Source organism: Chelonia mydas, chromosome 5, assembly GCF_015237465.2.
Source record: "Chelonia mydas isolate rCheMyd1 chromosome 5, rCheMyd1.pri.v2, whole genome shotgun sequence".
Taxonomy (NCBI): domain Eukaryota; kingdom Metazoa; phylum Chordata; order Testudines; family Cheloniidae; genus Chelonia; species Chelonia mydas.
The window spans coordinates 111697753-111710149 of NC_051245.2; the positions used below are offsets into that span (position 1 = coordinate 111697753).

Consider the following 12397-nt stretch of genomic DNA (forward strand, 5'->3'; position numbering starts at 1 on the left):
GGTGGAGCTCAAGCTTCAGCCCTGGGTCCCAGCAAGTCTAATGCCGGCCCTGTCAACCCCATTAAAATGGGCTTGTGACCCACTTTGGGGTCCTGACCCACAGTTTGAGAACCGCTGCCATACAACACTCCGCCTTGTCTTGACAACAGATAAAAGAATCCCATGCTAACAAAATACAGAATACACAACACAGGAAAGGGCATGTGCAGGGTAGGGGATCCCTAAAAGAAAAAAGTCGTCAAAGTTACAGGTAAATGAGTTTGCCCTCTCTCCTGCACCAGATCCATTGCTCTGGACAGAAGAAGTCAACACATGGGAAGTAGAAAGCAGTCATCCTCCAACTGCCATACAGAGGTGGTAATAAGATAGTGAAAAAAATGCAATGTTCTTACTACAAATGAAGGAAGTTGAGCTAAGTGCCAGTAAGTAACCCTTCTCTGGGAAGCAAGAATTAAAACTTGAGGTAGAGTGTATTCAATTAGCACTGAAAAAAATTACTAAAAAAATCTTCCTAGAAGAAATTGTCTCTCCATACATACACATTATCCTGAAAGCCTCTTAGAGGAAATTAAGAATCTGTTGCACAAAAAGGATAGCAACTCAAAGTACAAAATGCTTAAGAAAATAATTAAATGACATAGTCCTACAGGTTCCCTCTAGAAGCAGGATGTTTATAGCCAACATATTGGTTGGAGAAATATCTGGCTCCAGGGTCTGAAACAAAGGTTTCCAGACGGCTAAACAGACAAAATGCAAAGTAGAACTTGAGGATTTGTCTGATCATGTCACAACCAGCAGCCACAAGAAAATATCAGACTTCCTCTACAGATTAGCATAAGAGCTATTCCAGTCCATGAAAGTGGTCTTGGAAAAACTCCTAAATGAAGGATGAGTGAAAGAGGGAAAGAAATGACCTACACACGGCACAGACTAGGACCAGATCTTAAATGAAGCATTAATAAGGGTAAAAAAATGAAATGAGTTTCTGCTTTCTGAATCTGAAAGAAGTGAAAGCCCTGAAAAAAAGAAAAAGCTAGAGGGAGCTCAAAAACGGAGACACGCCTATATGACTGTTTGGCAGTAGCTACTAGAACCTAGCTACCTAATGAGTGGGCAACTAAGAGGCACAAATTTAGAAAAGGGCAAGAAATAGCAGGTTGTATCAGCAGTAACATGCTTCAGCCACAGATTGCAGCATGAGAGGATAAAGTGCTAGGATACACACAATATGCTGGATTTGAAACTAAGCAAGCTCCATTGCAAGCCATGCCAAAAGACATTCTGTGAAGAAATCCAAGGTAACTTCCACAGGGAAAGAAAGGAGTAATTTTAGCAGACGCCTCTTTGAATAACTCAAGGAGCCCCAAAAGTAAACTTACTGAAGTTCCACGTGGGAAGCTTCAAGCACTGGAAGTTAGAAAGAAATGAGAAATCTCTTTGATCAGGTTCACAATATTTGGGATACTTTACAGAATTCCCTGCTTCACAAGAGAAAACAGTAAGCTGTGGTCAACAACATGCTAACAGTACAACTAAAGTCTGGTTTCGTACATCTCCTCCTGCTTAGCAAAATGGCCATTTAGTTAAGATCTGTGCAAGAATCTCTAGAATAAAAGGTCTGATATGCCAGCTGTTAGATAATACTGACTTATCTTGTCTGTTCAGCAATGTCCTGCCCAGGTGACACTGCCCATGGCCTAGAAGCAGAAATACCATTCTCCAGTAGGATACAATCTATTCAGCCCCTACTTGGGGATGTGCTCTACAGCAGTGGTACTCAATCTTTCCAAACTACTAGATCCCTTTCAGGAGTCTGATTTATCTTGCATACCCCCAAGTGTCACCTCACTTAAAAACCACTTGCTTACAAAATCAGACATAAAATACAAGTGTCACAGTACACAGTTACCAAAAAATTGCTTACTTTGTCATTTTCACCATATAGTTATAAAGTGACTCAAATGGAATACAAATACTGTGCTTACATTTCAGTGTATAGTTTATAGAGCAATATAAACAAGTTGTCTATATGAAATTTTAGTTTTGCTAGTGTTTATGTAGCCTGTTATAAAACTAGGCAAATATCTAGAGGAGTTAATGTACCCCCAAAAGACCTCTGTGTAACCCCTGGAGTAGAACCACTGCTCTACAGCTTCTCTCCCCTGGCACCCTTTCTTTGAGCAAAGGATTTAGTTGCTCTGCCCATGTAGAATACAGCAATCTTGTTCCACAGTGTTTTCAATAACTTCCAGGACATGAGGCCTCAACACTCCCAATCTTCAAAACAGGATACTGAGATCAGAGTAGACATATTAGACAACCACTTAAAGGTAATGATATGCCAGATGCCCCTAGATCCTTGGATCAAGTTTTTCCTGCCACAGTGTAGAAAGGCAAATGGAGGGTGGGTGGGGGGGGAAGAGATGGAGGTGAGGAATGGTGGTGAGAGTCATAGAAGTTTAAACTTCTATACTATGGCATTTGGACGCCATAAACCATTTGACTAAGTGTCAGTAGCCCAGAAGGTGAAAGTAGTTCCCTTTAGGGAATCCTAAAAGAGCCAATTCACCTTGTGAGAGAGAGATGTCGGAGGAGGTTCTGAAATGATCTGTGTCTTGCCAAAGTACAACCCTGGTCCCAAATGCATGGGGCGACAGAAATGAACACCAGATAGAATGGCACTGACAAGCACAAGCAAGCCACATGTAAGTATCATACAGAGATTTTTTTCAATTTAAAGTAACTAAGGTCTTTCCAAGCAGTACATGCACCTTGGAACAGTGTTAATATCTTTTGGGATTTATGCATCCTGTTCATATTTGATCCCTTGAAAGGGGATAAGGTAAGAATTAGAGGATGATCCCGACAGCAAAACATGTACCTAGTGTATTTCAACATTACCTGGATAAAGAACCATATACAGATAGTATCAACATCTTCAGCAGCAGCAGCTGAGAATCAAGCTAGTCATCAGGGCATCTTCCGACAGGAAAGAAGTCTCCTGTTGGGAGAAGACTACACAGCAAGAAACGATCAGAGGAAGCAGCCCTCAGCGTTCAGCTTTTGAGCCTTCCATACTACGTAGGGGTACAAGTCACTCAAGGTCTCAGAAGCCCTTTAACTCCAAAGGAAAAGAGTCAGTCGGTTGACACCACCTTCTTCCCTGGACTGAGACTGTCTAAACAGCATCAAGAAGGGTAGTCTTCTGCCAACTGTGGTGGAATGATCAAGCAGCACCACAGAAGCTCTTCCCCTACCTGACTGGAATCCAGACAGTGAATGAGTTCTCAATACACATGGAGAGCACAAGAATGGAAAGGTAAAGGATAGGACAGGAAAACAGGCACTGATAAGGATCTAGCAGTGTCTATTCAAAAATTTCTCTGCTGCTGTCTCCAGAGCAATCCTAAATTATATGCCTGGAAAGTGGAGGACTAGCTCACAATGCAGGCACAGAGATTCTCGTGGTCAGGTGGAAGCCTACCTTATTGAACCCCAAGAAGGACCTCCAACCCTTTGTGCAACAAAGTAGGAAACAATCTATTGCAAAAGCCGGCAAGTAATTGCTGAACACTACGGGAGAGGGGAGGGGAGAGTTTGGTAAGGGAGGGTTAAATAGTGAGGGGAAACTAGAGATGCTCAGGGAACCTACCCCAAGCATTCTAAATGCAAAAATCTTAGCTTAAAAAATGGAAGAGAACCACTTTGAAAGAGCTGTGCTGCATAAAGCAGGACAACAAGTCATATTCCCTTCATGGGCGCAAAGATATCAGCACAGCAGTGGTCAGCTCAAGCTTCACAGCGGGACAGGCTTCCGGTTTGCAGAAGTCTATGAGATTGGCACAAAAAGCAGTGAAAAAAAGGCCCCATCATTCCACAATGCTGATTCTTCCCTATGTAGACTTACAAGCCAGTCTGGCAAATGGAAGAGAAGGATATCAAGGACAGAGCTGGTTTTCAGTATTAATGGTACAAGGATAATGAGAAACCATTATATGATATGATCAAATCTTGTTTAAGCCACATACTAGAAGACACCTTGTGGCACGATTCTTACCAGGCTGCTGCCTTTTACAACAGTTAGGTGCCTCCATCTTTTGGAGCTGCTCCTGGATAACGGCTGCCTAACAAGTTTGAATCCCCTCCATGCACCCTTCCCATCTGGTTACTTGGAGGGTAAAAGGCTGGGACCCTTCAAATCCATGTACTTCTGAATGCTGTGGGCACAGTCTGCTCCCTTATTCTTCCTCCAGCCCCATGCCTACTTGGAGCAGCCTCGATGGTCTCCACTCATCTCACCTACACCATCACCATCACCGCCTTGTATCAGCTATTCATTTTCCTGGGCCTGCCTCCACTCTTCCTCACAGCCTTCCCTAGCAGCAGCACTGCACTGGTTTGCAGCCTCAAGCCGGAAGCACCATAAAGTTTTACATCTGAGTTATTCTTTACAAGCATAAAAGATCTAAGATGGTTTTTGTAAGAAACAAGTTTTGCAGGAATTAGTGCCAAAGGTCTCCATTGATCAGTAGCAAGTGGATACTTTCAATCCCTGGCAGAGATTATGAAGCAGAATGTTGTTAAGTCTGAAGTAATTTTATGTGAAAAAGTTTCTCTTGTTCCCCCCCCCTTTTTTTTAAATCCCAAAGACATGTTCAGACAATTTAAAAGGCACAGTATGACAACACCTTTCCACCCACTATTAACCCTCAAATTAGTCTTTATTTCTGTTATCCTTCAAAATAACATCAGGAAACATTTGGTAAGTAGTACTACATGGAATTCAGTAGTCTTGCTGTTTCTGTCCAAGGAGATAAACACATTAGTCTGTAACTTAAATGCAGGGTTAGTTTATGCTTTCATCAGCTACATCACCAAGTTAACATTCATTTACACGTTTAAGCATACGTTCCAATGGAGACCAAACGGTACTCTTCTTAGTGTACCATCTTCATCAAAAAGCCTTTCCCCTGCACAATTAGTATCCATTCGGAGAATCATTTGATCCACAGCCCTCTCAATCATCCTTAAACACCTAGAACATAAAGGACCAATTCTCCTAAAAAATAAAAGTCAGTAGTCATTTAAGATGAATACTTAATGAAAGCTGAAGTCATCCTGATGAAAGCAGAGTGTTGACAGGAGGCAAAAAGACACCTTCAAAATTTGGCAGTTTTAAACATCTCCAGGTTAAAAAACAAAACTGAAAAAGTATTTTGAGTGTATTAAAAAAACAGCAAGAAAAAAAGACTCTCTCTGTAAGCACATTATAGCAAACAGGAGAGATCAGTATGGCCACACTGGGTGAGACCAATGGTCTGTCTAGTCCAGTATCCTGTCTTCTGACAGCAGCCAATGCTTGATGCTTCAAAGGGAATGAACGGATGAGGGCAATCAAGTGATCCATCCCCTGTCATCCAGTCCCATTTTCTGGCAGTCAGAGCCTTAGGGACACCCAGAGATGGGGCTGCACCCCGGACTATCTTAGCTACTAGCCACTGATGGATCGATCCTCCACAAACTCAGTTATACTTTTGGCCTTCACAACATCCGCTAGCAATAAGTTCCACAGGATAACCGCGTGTTGTGTGAAGTACTTCCTTACGTGTGTTCTAAAACCAGCTGCCTCTTAATTTCATTGGGTGACCCTCCAGTTCTTGTGTTATGTGAAGGGGTAATAATGCTTCCCTATTCACTTTCTCCACACCATCCATGATTTTATGGACCTCAATCATATCCCCCCTTAGTAGTTTCTTTTCTAAGCTGAGAAGTCCAAGTCTTTTTAATCTCTCCTCATAGGGAAGCTGTTCCAAACCCCTAATCATTTTTATTGACCTTCACTGTACTTTTTCCAAAGTCTAATGTGTCTTTTTTGAGATGGGGCACCCAGAACTGCACCCTGTATTCAAGTGTGGGAGTACTAGGGATTTATATAATGCCATGATGATATTTTCTGTCTTATTAATGGTCCCTTTCCTAATGGTTCCTAACACCGTTAGCTTTGACTACAGCTGCTCAATGAGTGGATGTTTTCAGAAAACTATCCACAATTACTCCAAGTTCTGAGTGATAACTGCCATTTAGACTCCAACATTTTTTATGCATAGTTGGGATGTTTTCCCAGCGTGCATTACTTTGGATCAACACTGAATTTAGTCTGTCATTTTGTTGCTCAGTTTTGAGAGATCCCTTTGCACCTCTTTGCTGTCTGCTTTGGACTTCACTATCTTGAATAATTTTGTATCATCTGCAAATATATATACATACACACAGTGCTTCTTATGTTCATGCACGTTTGACAAGTTTGCTTTTAGTGTCAATTGTTGTAGGTACTTCAATGACAAAAGCTAGCATGTACGAAATCAAACCAGTAATGTATTTACTCTGGTATTGTGTGAGAGTAACCAGCACCAGATGCCTCAGAAAAATTTGTAAATAAAAAGAAACCCTTCATACCCATTTGGGTTTTTTTTTTATTTTCCCTGAGCCCTGTCTATCATCAGTGGCTGGTTGATGCCCTGAAATATGATTTTAAGGGACAGGATCAACAGAGTTTACCCCATTTTTACACCTTTGCCTCTCCTTAAAAGCTTCCCCTTCTTAAGCGTTTAAAAGGTAACTTGCAGGATGCTGTCAGAGGATCCCAGGAGAAAGCCACTAGAGAAGACAGCTCCAAACCTAGGGCCCCTCCCCTGAGTGCGCCCAGTCAGCAGCACTCCCATTTATACCTTGGAGCTGTCCACACAAGCACCTCATCTGATCTTTCCTTGTTATGCCATAGCAACCCAGATGTTCACCTTCACATCAAGATTCCAAAGTGGTTTTTTGGTCTCTATCCATCACACACATAGTATTGCATGCAAACAAGCAGCCAGAGCAGAGCATGGTGTAATGTGATCTTGATGAGAAGCATGTCTACCAAGAATCTCTAGTTTCTGCACAAGATGTAGACTATTGGGGAGACTGCAAGATGCTAGAAAGGAAGAGCAAAGTGCAGTAATTCAAATCAAGGAGAGCACTATGGCAAAGCCTGCATCCAAAAGCAGAGGTCACAGCCTTCAAGCCAAGCACAGATTGAAAGTCACCCTAGGCCTCGTCTACAAAAGGGGAAGTTGACCATAGCTATCCCATAGTAACAACCGTGTGTTGATATTCCAGAAGAGAGTAAGCAACCTCATTCTGCAATAAATTACTCTACTTCAAAAGTCACTTTTATTCCAGAATATAGTCTTGCACAGGGGAGTTATGCTGGAATAGCTGACCCAGTTCGCTTCACCTATGGAGAAGCCCTAAACCATGTCTGTCAGCTGGATCCTTGACTGCTTGAATGTGCAAGAGATCCCACAGGTGGCACGCCTATGTAACAAGCAGACTCCCCCAATTAACTGAGCAGAATTAGTCATCTACCTTAAAGCATTTTTTCCTATCTTATCCAAAGAGTCTCAGGTAGACGTGACCTAAGCACCAGTCTCCACTGAACAACTTACCCGTTGCCTATCTGTACCCAGCCAGGCTGAAGGAAGAGAGCAAGACAGTGCATCACACACACAGTCACTAATCCTCCTAAGAGCCCACAGTACACACTGAACAGCAGAAGTATCAGAACCCAGGATATGAGAGTTCTCAAAGATGAGCAACTGTCCATTACTACACCCTAAGAACTTACTCCAAAGTGGTTCCAAATACCTTGGCTAGTATCTCCAATTATGCCACCATCTTATGGCCTGGGGCAGTGGTCGGCAGCCCATCAGGGTCGGCAGGCCGCGAGACATTTTGCTGACATTGACAGTCCGCAGGCACAGCCCCCTGCAGTTCCCAGCCAATGGGAGCTGCAGCAAGTGGCACGGGCCGCAGGTTGCCCACAACCGGCCTAGGGTATTGAAGGTACCTGACAAGATTTAAGGGACTCACAGCAAGAATATCCAAATCATCCATCCCTCACTATGTCAGTCCGCAAACACCACCAATGCAATAGCTGCAGCACAACCAAAGTCATAAAAGGCCATATTTGACTGGAGTGAAAAAATAGAGGACTCCAGTTATTGCTAGAGTTCCCTAAGCACCACTTGTTGGCACAAGTCAGCAAGTTTATCAGCAAGGAAGTGATTTTGAGCCACAGTGTAAATTACTTCTCTTATAGAGAGGATATCTTGCCCTCCTTAAAGGAGGCATTCACCTTCACCAACCAGAAATGAGCCCAGATCTAATTTACAGGCTGTAGCTTGAAGTTCTAGCATCATAGCTGGTGGTTCATGAAGTGACTGCAGCAAACTAGGACAAAGCAGCAGAGCAGAGGAACTCAAGAAAGATCTTATTTTCATGTGCTTATATCCTAAAGTGACTGAAGAGCAATGAAAACATTTCATGCTTTTTCTAAGTTTTAGAAAGATAGAGGATTATGCTCATGGAAAACACGCTGGTAGAGTTAACCCACGTTAAATTAAGTCTCTGCACATTTACATAGGGATCATCAACTAACTATTTCAGAAGGTGGAGAAAGCAACCAGGGAAGAAGGCTGTTCTAGATTTGATTTTGATAAAGAGAGAGGAACTGGTTGAGAATGTGAAAGCGGAAGGCAGGTTGGGTAAAAGTGACAATGACATGAGAGTTCACAATTTTAAGGAATGGTAAGAGGGAAAACAGCAGAATAAAGATAATGGGATTTCAGGAAGGCAGACTTTAGCAAACTCGGTGAGTTGGTAGGTAGGATCCCATGGGATATAAATCTACTAAGGAGAAAAACAGTTCAAGAGATCTGGTAGATTTTCCAAAGAGACATTATTAAGGGCACAAGAACAAACTATCCCACTGTGTAGGAAAGATAGAAGTATGGCAAGAGACCAACCTGGCTTAACCAGAAGATCTTCAATGATCTGAAACTCAAAAGAGAGAGTCCTACAGAAAGTGGAAACTAGGCCAAATCACAAAGCATGAACACACACACAAAAGCAGGTAGGGACAAAATTAGAAAGGCCAAGGCACAAAATGAGATTAATCTAGCTAGAGACATAAAGGGTGAAAAGAACACATTCTACAACTACATTAGAGCAAGAGGAAGCCCAAGGACAGGGTAAGGCTGTTACTCAATGAAGGGGAAAAGACAACAGAAAATGTGGAAATGGCAGAAGTGCTAGATGACTTCTGTTTCAGTTCTCACCAAAAAGGTTAGTAGTGACTGGATGTCTAACATAGTGAAGGCCAGTGAAAAGGAGGTAGGATCTGAGGGTAAAACAGGAAAAGAACATGATAAAAATTACTTAGACAAGTTAGAAGTCTTAAAGTGGCCAGGGCCTGATGAAATACATCCTAGAATACTCAAGGAGCTGACTGAGGAGATGAGCTATTAGTGATCATATTCAAAAACTCATGGAAGACCGGAGAGATTCCAGAGGACTGGAAGAGGACAAATATAGTGCCAATCTATTTATGGAATAAGGACAAGCTGAGGAATTACAGACTAGTCACCATAACTTCTGTACCAGGAAAGATAATGGAGCAAATCATGCGATCAATTTGCAAACAACTAGAAGATAATAAGGTGATAAGTAACAGCCAGCTTGTTTCTATGCCTCTCATATTCTCCTATTGCTTTGCCAAAATGTGTGGCACAGATAAACACAATGGAATTTATTAGGTAGCAAGCTCTTGTGGATTGGGAGTTGGACTCCAGGATTCTAGTCCTGGCATGGACATGCTGTTTAACTTTAGGCAAATCACTTGACCTCTGCCTTTTCCTTCATCTGTAAAACGGAAATAACGTTTATGTAACATGTGTTGTGGACTGATTGCAGTGTTTTGAAAACGTGTTTCAGTCTTGCAGTGCTCTTGAAGGTTAATCAAACACAGTGCTAGTGTACAATGCTTAGTTGCAGTTAGAATAAAAGACAACTACATGACAACACAGAAGTGGCTCTAAGCCTAAAGACTATCTCCTACTTACTGGTCAAACAATCACAGGACATCTAGCCAATGGACTGTTGCATGCCTCTAACGCTGTATTAGTACTAAAAAGTAAGTTGACATCACCGGCCAATGCAAAGGTTTTAGTGCCCATTTGGCCTTTTTTGCCATGTTTTCTTAATGTTAAAAACTTGAACAAAATTCTTAAGTTACTCTGCATACAGAAAAGCAAGCTTTATCATGCCACTCTGCAGGTAAAAAGTATGTAATATTAACCAACATTCTTAAATCATAAAGTCGCAAGTGTAGGACTGGAGGGGACAAGAAGAGGTCATCTAGCCTAGTGCCCTGCACTCAAGGCAGAACTACATAACTAGATTATTCCTGACAGGTGTTTGTCTAACCAGTTCTTAAAAACCTCCAATGATGGAGATTCCACAACCTCCCTAGGCAATTTAGTCCAGTGCTTAACCATCGTGGTAGTAAGGAAGCTTTTCCTAATATCCAACCTAACCTCACATGTTGTAGTTTAAGCCCATTGCTTCTTGTCCTATCCTGAGAGGTTAATGAGAACAATTCTTCACCCTCTTCCTTATAACCACCTTTTGTTTACTTGAAAAAACGTATGTCCCCTCTCAGTCATCTTTTCTCCAGACAACACAAACCCAATCTTTTCAATTTTTCCTCATAGGTCGTGTTTGCTAGACCTTTAATAATTTTTGTTGCTCTCCTCAAGACTGTCTCTAATTTGTCCACATCTTTCCTAAAATGTGGTGCCCTGAACTGGACACAACAACACTCCAGTTGAAGGCTTATCAGCATGGAGTAGAGTAGAAGAATTACTTCTTGTGTCTTGCTTACAACATACCTGGTATTACATCCCAGAATGATATTTGCTTATTTTTTTTCCCCCGCAACAGTGTTACACTGTTGACTTATATTTAGCTTGTGATCCACTGTAATCCCCAGATCCCTTTCCTCAGTACTTCTTCCTGGACAGGTTCCCATTTTTTATGTAAGCAACTGATTGTTCCTTCTTAAGTGGAGTACTTTACATTTGTCCTTACTGAATTTCATCCTATTTACTTCAGGCCATTTCTCCAGTTTGTCCAGATAATTTTGAATTTTAATCCTATCCATTAAAGCACTTGCAACCCCTCCCAGTTTGATATCTTCTGCGATCTTTATAAGTGTATTCCCTATGCTGTTGTCTAAATCAATTATGAATATATTGAACAGAACCACATCAGGACAGATCCCTGTGGTACCCCCCATTCAATATGCCCTTCCAGCTTGACTGAGAACCACTGATAACTAACCTGTCAGAACAGTTTTCCAAACCAGTTATGCACTCACCTTATAGTAGCTCCATCTAGGTTGTATTTCCCTAGTTTACTAAACTCAAGATGTATACAACTACTGCTTCCCTCCTATCCACAAGGCTTATTCTCTGTCAAAGAAGCTATTAGGTTGGTTTGATAGGATTTGTTTTTTCCATATGTTAATTATGAAACGAGAGGACTGTGTGCATGTTCACTGTTGCTCCAGACCTAAAAACCTCACTGTTTTCAACCACACTGTAGGGTGGTGTTGCCATTGGCCCCAGACCTAGCAACTGGGCCAGCAAAAGTAAGTTTGACCAAGATCCTTTCGAAGAGGAAAATATAGGTCTCATAAGCAACTGCGTTTAAGAGCACAGGTTCAAAAATAGAAAACTCAGGATTTATTCCTGTTTTCCCCATCCATACAATCGAGATAAATTTGTGTGATTTGAGAGTACACATCTCATGGAACACTATTATTAGCAAGCACACCCTAATTTATAGTCACTGGATTACCATACAACTTCCCATTCTGTGGTCTAAAAAGGGTGGAATATAATTACATACATGACCCAAAACACAGAAGAGTAGTTTGAGAAGTCTGTTCAGAACTTAAGGATTCAGTTCGTGCTAAAAAGAGTATCTGTGTTTTTTCTGATGAGCAATATTTCCTCCTATAGCTTTTAGAGCTCTGCATTTGTTTCCAGCAGAGTAAGAATACAAAAATGACATCCTAAAGTGAAAGCAAGACTGCTCTTTCAACAGGACCCTCTTAACACTGTAGGGGAAATTTTCTTCCCTTTCCTTCAGGGAGGCTCCCAGGGGATAAATTAATGCAGACTTAACCAGAAATCCTAAAATATCAAGTACTTGTGCTTCAAAGTTCTGTGTAAAGATCTGAACCTTTAGTATATCAAGTTGGTCCATACACACACAAAAACTATTCTGTTCTGACATTTGTACTACACACAACCTACAGCTCTGAGGCTGTTTATGACAGCTTCTCAGCACCAGGAGACACACAAGGTATGTCATGCTTTTACTGAAGCTTTAGAAAGGGATTCTTAATTGGAAGGAATAGTTACAGACTAGTTTTTGGATAGGGAAGAATAACTGAAACAGGGACCTGAATTAGCAAGGCTATGTTGTACACTCAGATCATCTGAAAAAAAGT

General features: G+C 41.6%; 1 protein-coding gene and 1 long non-coding RNA gene across 27 annotated transcripts in view; one reads left to right on the forward strand and one right to left on the reverse strand.

Annotated features, from left to right (window-relative positions):
• The window catches only part of ELAVL2 (ELAV like RNA binding protein 2), a 143328-nt gene that overhangs the window by 99299 nt on the left and 31632 nt on the right, over nt 1-12397 (reverse strand). The window lies entirely within an intron of this gene.
• LOC122465908 lies at nt 1913-10856 on the forward strand. The gene is made up of 3 exons (XR_006291048.1): nt 1913-1993; nt 3951-3960; nt 10847-10856. It is a non-coding gene; the product is annotated as an uncharacterized LOC122465908 (long non-coding RNA).